Here is a 16,085-nt window from a genome sequence, read left to right on the forward strand (position 1 = left end):
TGAAAAAAATTCTAATTAATAAAATCCCTTGTAAACAAAATCTCTTTAACCTTCACTGGAATGAAAGGCTCTTACTATCTTCACATGCTACCATCGTATTTATCACCAGTTTTAATTATAAACTGTGTTGCAGAGATTTCTATAGGCTAACAAGTCTCATTTCACATCACCAGTAATCCTTAACACAGAACAAAGCTGCAAGAAACAATAATGCTCTACTATGAACCGCTTACTGTGAATTACTTGAAAATTATTGTGACTACTACTTTTCTAAACAAAATGGTAAAGCATGCTCAGAAGGCATTTGTGTATTTTGACCATCTTCATCATCACCGCATTTGCACGCTTAAAATATTCAGAAAGATGTTTACTACCTTACCAAAAGAAATCACCCTATCTTATATTTTATTGCTGTTAGAAAGAAACAATTACCTTCCCATCACCATAAAGCTTACTTCTCCCCAGTGTAACAAAACACAGCATCTGCCAGCATTAACTTTATTTCTATCCATAAAAAGGGTGAGGGCCTTCAGACAGTATTTTCCAATGTATTTTGGATAAAATCCTCTTTCATAAAAAGCACTTCCCTCCCTCTAATTAGCTCTAGCATAGCTCTACTCCTTCCTGATTCTTGTTGTAGAAACACTCTCATTTCTAAGCACACCTTAAACTTCTTAAAACATCCCCAAAAAAGGTGAAATCTGTACTATTTCCCAATCAGTGCCTTAAAAAGTACATCTGCAAAGCTTGCTGTTACTTTTAATAGTGCCCATATTACTGCCTTTATAGATGATACAGTAAATCTGAGATACAAAAATAAAATGCACAGGCTCATAAAAGATCTTTATTACATACAATAATTGAAAATATATTTAATATTTTATTTTTTAAGGTAGACTTTCTCCGTGTAGTAAAATAATAGAGCCTTGAAGAAGATCTCTGAATAAATTTGCGCGGAATTTTTATTTCAAGTGAGATATATGCAACCTATAATACACACGTGTATGCTTAATTAAACATTTTTAAAACAAATGCTAGCGTACATTTTATTTAGATCATCACGAGAAATTAAGTTAAAGTCTAAAGTTAATGTGTTTATTACTTAAAACAGTTGAATCTATATGAACACTGACATGCCTTAACATTCCGTTCAATTAACTCATTTCCCTTGCAATTAAAAAAAAAAAAAAAGCAATGTAACTTCTTCCAAAGTCTGACACACTACTACACTTACAGAAGAGCCTACCTATGATTATTTATTCCCACTATGCACACATGTTTCAGACATGATTTTTACTTATCAGCCAGAAGAGTTTCCAATACTTCTATAGCAGGAACAATCAGACACAACTAATCATCAGGCATTAGACACACTAAGCCATATGTCTCAACAAATCATCTTAGCCAAAGTAATATCCTCCCAGGGAAGTAATTTTTATTTCTCCAAATCATTTAAAGAGAAAGACAAAAATTTGAATTATTAAGGTCAGGAATAAAGAGATCACTACTCTTAATTTACCTTCCCATGTTTCAGGTCCTAGCCACAACACAGCGCTGAACCTGGGGCCACCACCACTCAACTTTTTTGCAGGGAGCCATCCCCCGTTCACTCTCACAAGGAACAGCTCACTGAGTTCCTCAGAGTCCACCAACAGAGTTTAATAAAATACAAATTTCTGGAACTACTGGATGGACAATGCTCTACCTAGCTTGGAGAGACACATGACCACAGCTTCCTTGGCTTGCTGTCCCCAAGCCAGCACCAGCCCTGGGGGCTTCCCTCTCCCACCCTCTGGCGGCACCAGCCCAGGCAGCCTGTGCCCAGGGGTCGAGCCCCTGCAGAGCTGCCAAAGCCCCGTTTATACACGCTGCAGAGCATCAAAAGCCTTAGATCCAGCAGAGAAGACAAAGGACAGCTGAGCAAGGACTAAAACTGCAGGTACAGCCGACAGCATATTCAGAAAACATACATACTTTTAAGAGCCCCCAGAAAGAGGAATGAGGGGAGGGAACGGAGCCCTGAGGGCCTGGCACCTTCTGCCACTGGGCACAGCGCTTCGTTTGCTCACACAAGGCCAGCTGGCAGACCTGATGCGATTGAGTGCCTGCCAGCAGAGGTGGCTGAGGATATAAAATACCCTTTTCTGTGTAACGTGCACACATCAAGCTACCTTTAAATGAAATCTGCTGAGAAAGACTAGTGTGTAACCAGCTACTTTCAACTGTTCCCTGCTTTTCTGGTGGTCTATGGATTTACAAGATGCCATCAAGATGAATCACAGGCAGAGACAGTATGTGAGATCTGGTTAATAGTTAATGTCTTCAGATGCAGACCACAGGTCAATTCAAACTTTCTACTCTCCTCTTCAAGTATAAAGATACTGCACAGATCCTCTGCAGTCTTGCATACCGGCAGCTCACTTAACACAGGAATATTTCAAGTAAGTGTTAAAAAAACCCCAGCCAAACAAAAAAGAAAACCCAAAACGCCACAAAACCTAAAAATGCACATCATATTTCAGTTAAATACGTCCCAAGGAGTCTACATTTCCCATGAAGAAAGGCAGAGTAAAAGCTACTATTGTTTTCTGACACGCTGTGCTTCTGAAGTTTCATCCACAATTCTGTTCTGTCCCTTCCACTTCTGGGTTCGCTAATTTGCGTACTATATGAATAAACTATGTATTTCTTCAAAACCCTAATGTTCCTTAGGAAGTCAAAACAGTCTGAACAGCAAATCACACTTTCTTATCCCGCAGCCTCCCTTACTGTGTTCTTAATTGATGAATAAATGACAGTAATGAAATAAACTCCAGTTCTGATTGAAGTTGCCAGAGCCGCATGAAAACCAAAGAATTAACAATGTTTCACCTACTGATTTACTTTGTAGGCACAGAATTGTTTACTTTCTTCAATGCCTTAACTGTAGTCAGGGTGGTATGCATATATATATATGTATCATCTTAGAGACACAATCCCTGCATCTACTTTCATGTTAATATAGTACTAATTGGAATTTTTATATAGTATGAGTAGATTTCTGGCCTCAAGTTGCCTCTTAACACTTGCTTTAATAAAACTATACTAGGTTGAGCAGAAGCGTCACATATACCAAGCTTGTCAAACTTGGAATCATTTGTGCAAACATTTTCAGAGTCTGTTCCAACTTTCCAGTGTCCTTTTTCATGTGCGTGCTTGGACTCAGCATTCCAATAACGGTCTCATCAATGATTCACCTGTACTGTACCTCTCTATTCGTATTTGCCAGCACAACTTGGAAAATCCTATAAGGCTATATAATGTAATTCCAGTCCTTTACAGCACCACTCCCTGACAGACTATGGTCCCATAATGCTAAACTGAAAATACACCTTTCGTACTTAGATATATGATGCAAGCATATATACCTGCCAAGCCGTTCAGTTCAAATATAGGGGGCGGACTTCGCTTTATCACTACTTGTTTATCTGATAACATTTGTTTTGTATGCAAACCCTTCAAGTTGTGACTAACTATTATCAGGTAAATTCATTTTGAGCTAGGTACCTCTACTTCGGTGGCTCTTTCTACATATTATCTATTAATTCAGGAGTTTTGTGTGTGTTTAAAGGAAACAGTCACTGCTTGATTCTTTCTATAAAATCATAAGTTAATTTGAAGAAAAGTAAATCAGTCTTTTCACCATTACACTGTTCTTCTATAGACAAAATCTCACACTCATCTAATCCTCTATGAAGACTGGTTTAGATCAAGTTTCTTTTTTGTCATAACTGAAGTCAGGAAAAGATTAAACTTACTTTCTTCTTTTCAGTAACAAAATATTTAAATGGTGACAGCATATTGAAGGAGCAAAACCAGGGACTGTGACTGCTAATTACTGCTCCCATTTCCTACCCTCTTAACTTTGAAGCTCTAAATCTATTCCATGACAGAGCACAAATATGCATGAGTTGCGATTCTCCCTCCAGAACAGGGAAAACTAATTGGCAGCCTGAAGGCTGAATTCAGCTCCGCAGGACTGTTTTGCTGGGCTCCCACAGTGGCCTACAGCAAGACTGCACTTCATGTACTGGGCTGAACAATCTGCTCAGCTCACAGGAGAGCTGGGAAAAAAAGGGAAGGAGCAGACATAGGTGGTGGGAGGAATGAAAGAGCGTGGGTGAATGGCTGATGAGCTGAAAATGGGAGTGTAACCATTCCACCACTTTCCTGAGTTGCCTGTGTGGAAAGCAGCTAACATGGAGCAGAGCTGGAGCAGGCTGGGTCCCTCACTGGGTCTGCCCTGAACTGGACTGATTCCGCTGCAGTGACTGGGGCAACCACGCCAGGCTCTCCAGCCCACATGCCTTTTGTGATGGGCTTTTAAGGGGTAGCTTTGCTAGATCTACCAGACAATTAGGGTAGACCAGAAGTGAACCAGTGGCCCAAGAACCCTGCAAACAGAGGGGAAGGCAGTACCATTCCTGCATGGGAACTACAATCTTTTCAACAGGAGGTTGCACTCTTGGAGCAGAGAGATAGCTTGGATGTTCCTGGCCTGGGCACAAGGCCCTCTTTTCTTTGCATCCACTGTGTATTAAAGCAAAGGGGATTAATTTGACTTTATAGGCTTTCCCTGAGCATGGGTGAAATTAAAATCAGTGACACTCATTCTGTTCCTGTAGGACTGGTCCCAAGTCTGGCAGGAACACACTAAACTGAATTCAGAAAAGGAATTGTCCCTGTACCATGCTCACCTACATATTATTAGGATTTCTCTTTTGTAGACTTCTCTCTCTGAACAATGGAGGGTTAAATATACAATCACCTTGATATATTCATCTGATCCATGAGCAGCTGGCAGGGAGAAAGAAAAAAAAAAGGTGACCCATATCCATAGGGAATTAGCAATCCAGGCTCTAGAGAAACAAATCCATAGGAGGAAAATAGAAAATTACAAGTTAAGAACTCAAATTATATCCCAGCACCACCCAAAGGACTTTGAAAGTTATTTGCAACTAGTGCTAAAAATAGCTAGAAAACATTTCAAACCATTCTTAAAACAGAGCAATGAAGAGCAGTTTTGTGAAGAACAAATGTAACAGTGAGTGACTCCCCAGTTGCTCCACGGCTGACAGCCGTCTTTGTGACCCTCTGAGACCAAGATTTAATTTCTTCCTGCCTCAGTTTTTGTGTCTAGAGAACAGCAACAGTAAAACCACCTTTTTTTCTTTTTTTTTTCCCTCAATAATGGGCATATTTTAACATTTATAAATTGCTTTTGAAAACTTCATTTGAAACACCTACAGATACACAGAAGAATGGATTTTCAGGGTACTCTTGCAAAAGGAAACATATCACAAAGGAATGCCAAGATACCAAAGTTGAAGTATATGCACTGATTCTCTTTACTCTGTACAGGGACAATATTTACTAAAATTAGCTGGCCTTTATGATTTTTTTTTTTTCATATTTGGAAAATACTGTGACTGTTTTTGGTTTAAAAACCTAATTATTTCAAGTTAGCATTTTAAAAAGAAACAATTTGCAATTCCCACCATTACACCTTTTATTAACATCAAAGGACCAGTTCAGCACATTAATAGTGAAAAAGCTACATACTGAGGAAATTTTTATTGTTTTTATTTTACTAGCTAATTCCATGATTGCTGTTTTGCATATTTCATTGTCTGCTTCTTCCGTAATTACTAAACTCTAGTACATCTTACTTTAAGGAAACTTTTCTATCATATCAAGTATCTTGCCAAAAAAATTGCTTGATGCCTATTTATGAAAGGACAGACCTCTGCACTGCATTTTAATTTATGTCTATTCAGAAAGTCATACACAGGTAAGTATTCATATATTTTGAAGAAAACTTGATCAGTTAATAAACCAGAGCCATATCTAATAGAAAGAACAGTCCAGAAGAAGACAATTTTATAAAATATCTTAGTGAAGTCAGTTATCAGCAGAGCCTTTCCTGTTTTAAAACCTCACCACAGACTACTACCAAAGAACTAATTCCACTAATAAAGCTGGAGCCAAACAAATTATCTTCAGATAAAGCTGTCTACGACAGAGACTTGCTAGTGTCTGATGAAAAATTTAAGTACAGCATGGTATTCAAGGAATCTGCTTAATTATTGCCATCTTACTCTTGTAGCATTTTTAGTCTATATATTCTCTATACTTGAGGGTGAAAAAAATTATTCATTTTTTTGACATCAGAGAAAAACCTGCAGGTTTTTAATAAATAGTCAATCTGTAGTATAATGTGAGTAAGAATAAAGCATTGAGCTGAATACCAGATTTTAGCACTACGCTTCTGCCAGTAAAGCATTTACTAATAGCAACTGAGGAACAAAAGGAACCAAGAATGCCTTTGCATCTGGAAATGGTTACAGAAACCAAAATGGTAACTGTGTATAAAGTAGCACAGTCACACAACCCTGACTTTTTTTTTTTTTTTTTAAACAAGGGTTAGAAAAAGTATTTGACACTTTTTCCTCTTTTTTTTTTTTTTTAAAATTGAAATATTTCAAAGATATAAGCTAATAAAAAAGCTCATTTCTGGTGGCTTTTTTGCACTTCATTATAAACTTTTGGAACTGAAATTATAGCATGCATATAGGTAAAATATTACATTTCAGTCAAGCCAGCTCAAGCACACAGCTCCCTCCAATCACTTTTGCTAGCACAGAAACACAAAGAAGCCCAGCTTAGAGTGTCCACATGTGTTTAATCTTTGATTAATTGAACAAAAACCAAGCTCCTCCAGACATATTTCTTTTAATCACGGGAAAGATATCTTTTCAGTTGCTTTCCTAGTAGGAGAGAGTCAGCAGATGTCTGTCTGGTCTAAAGGGAGTTTCTCTTTCTCTGGAGAAAACAGTTTAAATAGGAGAGGAACAGACATATGCTGACTATGCACTGCTTAACAGATGACGTAGAGAAGCATCTACTACCACAGGGAGTGAAACAGGGCAGTTTTCAAATTAAATTTCTTTCAAATTCAAAGCAATCAGCTGAAATCAATTTACATAGAGGATGCAAGTTAAGTCAGACAGCTCTCATCAAAACATCTCACAGACACAAAGATGCAAATGTGTCTTTGTCAGCAGTATGATTTTTAAAGAACGCTTTTAATGTGATGACAGTAAAAAATTCCATTTCTTCACAGTTTTAAACACAGCTGATACTTTTGTTTTCTGGGGAACGATGACTCAAAATAACAACAAAATATCTCATCAATATGAAGTATTTGCCAACGGTTCTAAATTCATACACAAAATGGTACTGGCACATGCAAATTTATCTCCAAATTTATCTCAGAAGCAAGTCTTTCAGTATGTCAGGAAAACATGTTTTTAAATGTAGTATTGGGGGGAAAATAACAGCAGAACCACCAATGCATGAGGATTACTAGTCAGCATTTATTTGTCTGACTTTATTATTTTGCCTACAGGCCTACGCCCTATATCACTTAAGAAATGTAAACACTTATAAAAATAGGAAGAATCTTCTTCACTTCATCTAGTTCTACCAAGATGTCTGGGGCGGGTGGTGAAGATCAAGAGTTTAAAGCAGAAACTAGGAAAAAAATGCACTAGACATCTATTAGCTGAAAACGGCATATAAAAACTCCCTTGGACCAGAGGAAGCTCACCGACCAGAAAAATAAAATAAAAAATAAAAAATAAAAAAAAAAAAAAAAAATAAAAAAAAAAAAAAAAGAGGAGACAGCCAATGGTCCCATTTCATTTGATAACTTCCACCAAGGAGCTCCCCCTGAACTCTGCTTGAGGTTCTACCTTTCACAGCCCACAGGGCATACAGGCTTGAGACCTATCAAACAGCACATCACCGAGCACCACATGAAGGGGAGTATGCAGCAGAGGCTGAAAACAGACTGTGCTATCAAAACCTCCATTTCCTCCTTCATATAATTAGGATGCCTGCCTTTATTGGTATTTATACTAGATGTTATCAGTCTGAAACGTCAGAAGCTTCTGAACAGCAACAGCAAATTAAGGAGAGCTTTGTTATCAATTCACAATGCAGCTGGATTCAAAGAAATTACTTGCATATCTGTCTCAGGCTCACGCTTGGAAAAGTAGGGTCTTTTAAACCTGAAAAATTTTAATTCAGTTATTTTATTTCCTCTAACACTAATGACTGAGGAGTCTAAATCTGCAATAAATAAATATATAGCTTCCACCTTCTTCTAAGAACCAACTTCTCCAGTTCTGGTTCAAGGTTTCAGATAATCTTTTACCCATCAAAGTGGCCATTTCATAGAAAGACTGCCATCACATTTTCTGATTTATGAATGTGGCAAGCTGCACAGCAATTTCTGGCAAGACCACTAAATACTTAATTTGCTTGATCATCCATCCCAGCATGGCCACTATAGCATCCTAAATTACTCATCAGCTTAATCTGCGTAGTCACAGTATCATAACCAATCAAGAACTCTGTTGGCTAAAGGCAACCTAAATTCCTCTGCTCTGCATAGTTTCTGGAAAGACACAAATATGTAAGAACAGCTTTCTTGGGCTGGACCAAGTGCTTATGTAGCCTATTATTTTGCCCTGACTTTGACAGGAGTAGATAACTGCATTGAATAGCAATCTTATTTACAGGCTTTGTTTTCACAGTAGTTGTAATGTGTATCATGTAGTTCTCGTATATCAGCATTTAGAAAAAGCTTTTCATTTGTTGTATCGGTTTCATTGTTACCCACCAGCAATAACACTGACCTGTGAACTGCTCTGAGTACAGAATTAGCTATAATGCTCTAAATATGTTGACACACATCCTCAATAGAAGTCCTCTTAGTCCGCCTCCAAAATATATTGCACCTTGGCACTTCAGATCTAGTATGAAGTATCAACAATATGGGCTTTCAAACATCTCCACAGATCAACCAAAATCCTAACACACTACTCTTACAACTGTAGACTATAAAACCTTCTAACCTTTAAAAATTACTTTTATATATTCCCAAATACATACTTGTTGTATTTTAGGTAACACACATACAATACTTTAAGAACAGACTTAGACGTAGCTATAGATGAAGTTTTACCATATCAAACTGTATCAGTTAGGAAACACATTTAAGCTATGGCATTTCCAGTCAAGTTTTGGTTTTCTGTTGTTTATTGTGTTTTAAATCTGTACATCTTATTCCTCAATTCATACAATAACCCTGTAACCCTCTTTACAGTATGAACACGCAGTAACTCTGGTAAGGCACGTTCCTTATTTTATACATTTCTTTCATAAGTACAGGGAAGACTGAATCACCAAATCACCATCAAATAAATAAATAAAAGCAACCCTTCCTTTTGTCTCCTCCACTGCCCCTGCAAGTGTAGATATTTTCCTGAAGAAACCTAGTCTTTGAACAAAACAATAAATGAAAAACTCAAAAAAGAAAGGCCTTTTGTGATACCTTAAAACTAACTGCATACTTGAAACAAAAACCATCCAAAACTTTCATAAGTCTTTGCCAAAAAAATTATAACCAACATAAACGGCACATGCTTGCCATACAAGGCTTTCACTTTATTATACCTTGCTGCCAAGTACTGTATACAGCCTGTGAGTGCAGCAAATCAGTTCTTTCCAGTAGGAACTTCTGTACCAACGTACTTCAAAACCTATCAACCATCCTAAGCAGCCTACAAATGGATGGGAGACTCTTCCCAAAAAATTTACTGTGGCATTGTCATTGCTGCTGACAAAGTTTCAAAAGAATCTCCAGAACCTATGGTGAAGTAAGAAGCAATAAAAATATAAAATAAGACCTGCTTTTGACTTGGCATGAATATGTTTTCATAGAATAAATTAGGCAGAAAAAGACCTTTAAGATCATTAAGTCCACCACTAAACCGTGTCCCTAAGCACATCTACACACTTTTAATAACATCCAGAGATGGTGACTCCATATCACTGGACAGCCTCTTCCAACACTTGACAACCCTTTCCCATAAAGAAATTTTTCGTAACACTCAATCCAAACCTCCCCTGGCACAACTTGAGGCCATTTCTTCTTGTCCTGTCACTTGTTACCTGGGAGAAGAGACTTACCTACATCTGCCTACAGCCCCTGTCAGGCAGCTGCAGAGAGCGATAAGGTCCCCCCTGAGCCTGCTCCTCTCCAGGCTGAGCACCCCCAGCTCCCTCAGTTGCTCCTCATCAGCCTTGTGCTCCAGACCCCTCCCCAGCTCCGTTGCCTGTCTCTGGACACGCTCCAGCACCTCAGGGTCTTTCCTGCTGTGAGGGGCCCAAAACTGAACCCAGGATTTGAGGTGCGGCCTCACTAAGTGCCAAGTACAGGGGGACAATCACTGCCCCAGTCCTGCTGCCCACATTGTTCCAGATACAGGCCAGGCTGCTGTTGGCCTCCTTGGCCCCCTGGGCACACTGCTGGCTCATGCCCAGCCGGCTGTCAACCAGCACCCCCAGGCCCTTTCCCACCAGGCAGCTTCCCAGCCGCCCTGCCCCCAGCCTGTAGCCTACTCTACCAAATAAATCCCAAGGTGAACAACTAAATCTTAGCTGTCTTTACTACCGGAGTGTTTGCTTCAGATCCAATATGAGATTTTATCTCAAACTATCAACATGCAGGCAACAACTTTAAAGCCAAAGGAGTCATAATTTACGTGCATTTTGTACACAGAAATTATTTCTATCATGAATGGAATAGAAAAAAATTAAAAGACATTAATACTTGAAGAAATGTAGTTTGAGTTACTGTATATCAAAGTATTGATAAACAAGTATGACTTCTCATGTATTTATCAAGCACTAAATGGAAACTGTAGCATGCACCATAACATTGTCTACTGGCCCACTGCAAAGAGCATGCAGAGCAAACAAAATAATCATGATTTAAAATTGAGCTAAACTTTTAATGAAGTGGTAGTACAGATCATGGCTCTAGTAGCAACGCTCCACCAACAGGTGAAGGGGGCTGCCCTCCCCAAGACAAAGAGAGAAAAGATCATATTAAACCTAAAAACAAATACCCTAACACTGAGAGGTGGTCAACAGAAGTTGAGGGTTGGTGGTTTTTTCCTGATCTGATGAGGTATGATGGTAAAACATTGCTAATGAAAAACATCATTAAAATCTTTTTAACCCAGCTTTTAATGAAAAAAATCCTTAAAGTTTTTTTCAGTAAGAAATGTGAAAATATAGTAAATGAGATAGCTGCTGGAAGCACAGAAAATGTAACAGCATTAGCCAATACGTACCACTGTTGAGCATAGTTGCATATATAGATCTGTGGATCATGACAGCAAATAAACAGAACTGTTCTTCTGAGGTTTGCCCAGTGCTAAAATCATATGGCCTAGTAGGATAATATACTGCCAGATATATATTAAGTTCCTTTCTTCAATGAGGAAAAAAACTAAATGTTTTGTTAGAAAAGACTTTTTTCTCTGAGACCACAGATGCCTCAAATGTTGGAGATTCTGATAACCAAGGTTATATTCATTATCACGCAACTGAAGAAGGTAGTAACCTGTTTGCCTGATTCCTCTACCACACCAGTGATTGCACATAAAGTATAATTTAAAACACAGAACGTTTATAAAAATTAATTGGTTTGAATTTTGACAGTATTGCATAACATGAAGCTAATGATACAAACAACAACTCAGGGAGAACTTGTATCGCCTAAAATTCATGCAAAATGACAAGGAATTTTGCAGTTAATCAAACAGCTCATATTCTGTATAACACAATAAAGTCATCGCTGATCCTTAGATTATAGAGAAACCTTTCCTTCATCTGTCAAAGGAATTTCAGAACAGGGGACATTTCATTTTATCAATGATAATTAACAAGGCTACCGATGAAATTATCCCCTCTTGAGAATGGTTAACTCTGTTTCTTGTAATTCAAAGATCTTGAAGTGTTTTTAACTCTAAGACACCTACACTGACTGTACGTCATTTTTATTCCTTTTCTATAATTTCAAAACATTTTTATAACTAGAACAGTCACCTAATATGTACTGAAGACCATGTTACAACTATGACAAAGCTACACATGAAAGAATCATGCCAAATTCCCTGGTCTTAAATATACTACTTCTCTACAAAAAATCGTAATGACATAGCAAGGGGTGAGAGAAAAGAAATTTTGTACTAATTCAGTACAAAACATGAGATTTCAGATCTTGATTTCATCAAATAAAATGATCTTAAAATAATTCAGCCACTTTCTCTGAAACTTGACACAGGGTCTGTGTCGATTGGTTGCATGAAGGCAACTTCTGTTCATAAAGAGCATGAACATAAGAAACTCAACATATTGCCTCCACGTGTCAGGACAGTCCAATTTGAAGACAATCTAAAATTATGGCTTATTTCCACCCAGTAGAGATCACCCTAGCAATTTCTGTTCTCATTTGGAATCCTTTGAAATTATTATTTTTTTTTTCTAATTACACCATGCTATGAGTTCAACTGAAATTCTTCATATGTGTCAATATTTCATTTTTAAACCCTGCTATAGGACTTTCATAGAGGGCTGTCAGGACAGCCATGGAAGGCTCATGGAAGAGCATTTTTTCTAAACCTGAAATAGGAATAATAGCTATAACAACATGATTAAACCTGAGTACAGTAGGAACAATGATTTTTAAGCATTTCCATTTGCTGCACTGCTGGATTTCTGTGCAGCTTCACTTCTCTATCTGCTTTTGTGTTTGGCTGATTCATGTTATAATTTAAAGAAGGTCTACAAAGCAGAAATATTTACATCAAATATGAACATAAAACCTCCTTATTTTGTTATAGAGGTTTAATGGGACAAAAATTCCTTATTTCACTCTACTTTTCCCCTTTTTATAGGTAAAAGTAAACACAACTGGATAAGCATTCTTTAAAATATGGAAGGTTTGTTAAGCATCTGCTGTTCTCATTAGGTCCACCTCAATATGTGACAACATCATTTTCATCTAATGAAAAAACAATAGAAAGGAAAAAAGTACAAGTTTCACTTCCCAAACTTTCAAGGATGCAATATTACTATGCTTAAGAGAGAAAAAGCATGTGCATGGAAACACACACACACACTAGCATCTAGAAATACAACGGCATATTTCAAAGACATTAATTTTTTAGTTTCTCCGCATGTTCTCGTTCATTCTGAAGTCTCATTGGGACAATTAGATTTCCTAGAAGTAGCATTTAGTGGGATTTCATAATAGTACTAATAAAATACTTCAGTTCTACAGTTACCAGGGAGTTGGTTACTAAAGGAAACAATATATATGAACACTAAAGATAAGGCTCTATGCATCTTCAAAATCCAGGTGCTGGACTTCCAGAATTACAATGACATTTAAACTCTCAATGAGTTGTAACAGCAGAAGAAATTAATATAAGCAAACTTGTAAAGTAGCTAAAATAATTGTTCTTGCCTTCCTCAAACACAGTTAACTACATTATAAAACCAGCACATCTGCATGCAACTTTGACCTCACTGCAAATAAATTTCTTCTAAATGATGTTACATTTTTGGTAAAATATGCTTCAGAGGCAGTTTATAGTAATCCAGGCTTAGTATACCACTGCGACAAGCATTGAAAGAGTCAGGTTCAAGGTAAACCTGCCATTGACAAATAGTAGGTTTTAAGAGGCATTAGCAACAGCACTATTATTAAAACCTTCTATGCCTCAAGCAACTGTTGTTAATGCCATTGCTTGTGGTAAGGAATGGCATAGTTTCAGTAATTTTTTTTATATATACATAGCAACTTAATGAGATTCATCTTTGTTATATATATTTAAGTATTTGCATTAAGTCACTTGTTTATCAGTAAGACATTAACAGCTCAAGTAACAAGATCTGCAGATTTGTTCATTGATTTCAGCTTGGTTTGAAACATTGATGCTGTACAATGGCAGGCAGTAGGGCAAGTTTACTCATGTAGCCTAAAACCACACAGGCCAAATGTGATGAAAGCAATACACACGAAAAATGCAACTTTCATTGTGAGAAGGGTACTATTGTTTTAAAACCACTAAGCAGACAGAGCTGTTAACTTCTCTTTTGTATCAATCCTTTGCTATGCAAGGGGTTACGTTTCTTTTTAAAATCACAGCATAGCAAGTCTGTAACTGGGATGTTCCTGGGATCTGATGTAGAAAGTATTTGGAGTATTATCGATCATAAATTGAAAACAAATGCATGCAAACTTCTATACACAGCAGCTTACTTAGCATAAAATATCCTGTTATTGAGGTTAGAGGTAACATACATGTGTACATACTTTACAAATACTTTTGCAAAAGCATTGCTCTTCAGAAGCAAATCCGTATCATCAGTGGGAAATAGGAATGCTATGTCAATTTTTACCCTAGAACTTTCACGGCAAAAGTGAAATAAATGTCTCTCAGAGAAAAGCAATTTGAAATAAAGACTCACAAAGCCACTGACAAGAAAACAACTTCATTCATATTTGATTTTTCTTAACATCCCTAAAAACTATTAGAGTGGAGAAATAAAATGAATATACCACTGCAGCCATTGTTGCCACTCTTGACACGGGTAGGTGTCTACATAATGCTACGTAACAGACACCTGTGAGAACCAGAGATCATTTTTTCCTCAAAAAGGAGGAACTGGAGAAAAGCAAAAGAAAAAAATTAAACCCTGAATCAGACTTACCACACACCCCAATAACTGAATCTGGTCTTAAACAGGTGCACTGTTCACCAGACAGTCCAGAGAGATTCAGGCATATGAAGCAGCTGCAGCCGCTTTCCAGTCTGCTAATGGGTAACTTTCCAGTTTTCCAAAACTGCTTTTATTTCTCTACCGTGAAAATTGACTTTTGTTTCCCAAGGGTTTATGTGATAAAAGTCCCCAGCCCTTACTCTGAGGATCAAGCATGGTTTCATTTTGTGCTCCCACCCGTAAAAGCTGACATTTATAGAGAGAATTACTCAGTTTCGTTTTGACAGGGGTATGTCCTTTTTCATGTTCCTTAGCGTCTTTCACCACTGGAGAACATGTGACTGGTAGGCAGTAATCCATAACCAGTTACATTCCTCAAATCCAAAATATGGAGCTAATTTACGTAGGACTCCAGTGATCAAAAGGCTGAGTTTAGGAATTCAAGAAGAGCAAGGTAAATGTACTTGTAGCAGCCCAAGTCTGAAGAATGACTGCAGCCTGTTACCTGAGTATCCCATTGCACACCCTTTCTAGGCCACCCTACTGAAACTGTTCTACTACAAATTAAGTTTGAACGCATACAGTGACTCCCCATTTCAGAAATTTTGTGGGAATAATTTTTCATATGCAAATGAAGTCAGTCAACTACCAAAACCAAAATCCCCCAATTAAACAGGAGTTACATCTCCTACTTAACTTACTCTGAATTCTGCTTTCTGCTGAGTTCCTATTTAGGCAGATTCTTATTCTTCCCCTTTATGAAAATCTTATAGATCTAAATTACATAGAAAATGTCACATAATACTCAGTTACAAAGCTACTTTGCACAGGGCTGTGTATCTTAGAATAGTTTTAGTAGTCTCTAAAGTGTCTGAGATTTAATTATTGAAATATCAAGTGGCTACCCATTTGATTTGGGAAAGTTACAGTCCTGCAACATAATCAAACACAATAAAGTCAGTGGGGGTTCAAGCACTTGTTTCATAGATTTAAGAACAGCACTGCTCTTCACCAGCCAAAAGGACCATCTTGTTTTTAAGGCTATTTTGGGGACAAGGATGGGGCACGGTTTCAAAGAAATAACAACAGAAACTGCAAGAAATACAGCTACAAACGGTGTGTATAGATATACATATATAAAATAACATTATGAACAAGATATAACAAATCCCCAACACTATAAGCAGACACATAGGATCTACAGACATTTTGGAAGGGCCATAAGTTGCAGAGATTGCATAACAGACTGACTGAATTCAGTTTCCTGATAATAAATGGTATTTAGATCACGTTCAATGGTATTATTTGAGGACTAACACTATCATGACCGAGATACATATCAGTGGAAGAAAATGAAGCATCCATTAGATTAAATGACATGCACACCTCAGTCAAGTCAC

At 37.5% G+C, this 16,085-nt stretch overlaps 1 protein-coding gene across 10 annotated transcripts in view; it reads right to left on the reverse strand.

Annotated features, from left to right (window-relative positions):
• The window catches only part of ROBO1 (roundabout guidance receptor 1), a 742,961-nt gene that overhangs the window by 255,374 nt on the left and 471,502 nt on the right, over positions 1–16,085 (reverse strand). The window lies entirely within an intron of this gene.

This window comes from Falco punctatus, assembly GCF_963210335.1.
Source record: "Falco punctatus genome assembly, chromosome: 2".
Lineage (NCBI taxonomy): Eukaryota > Metazoa > Chordata > Aves > Falconiformes > Falconidae > Falco > Falco punctatus.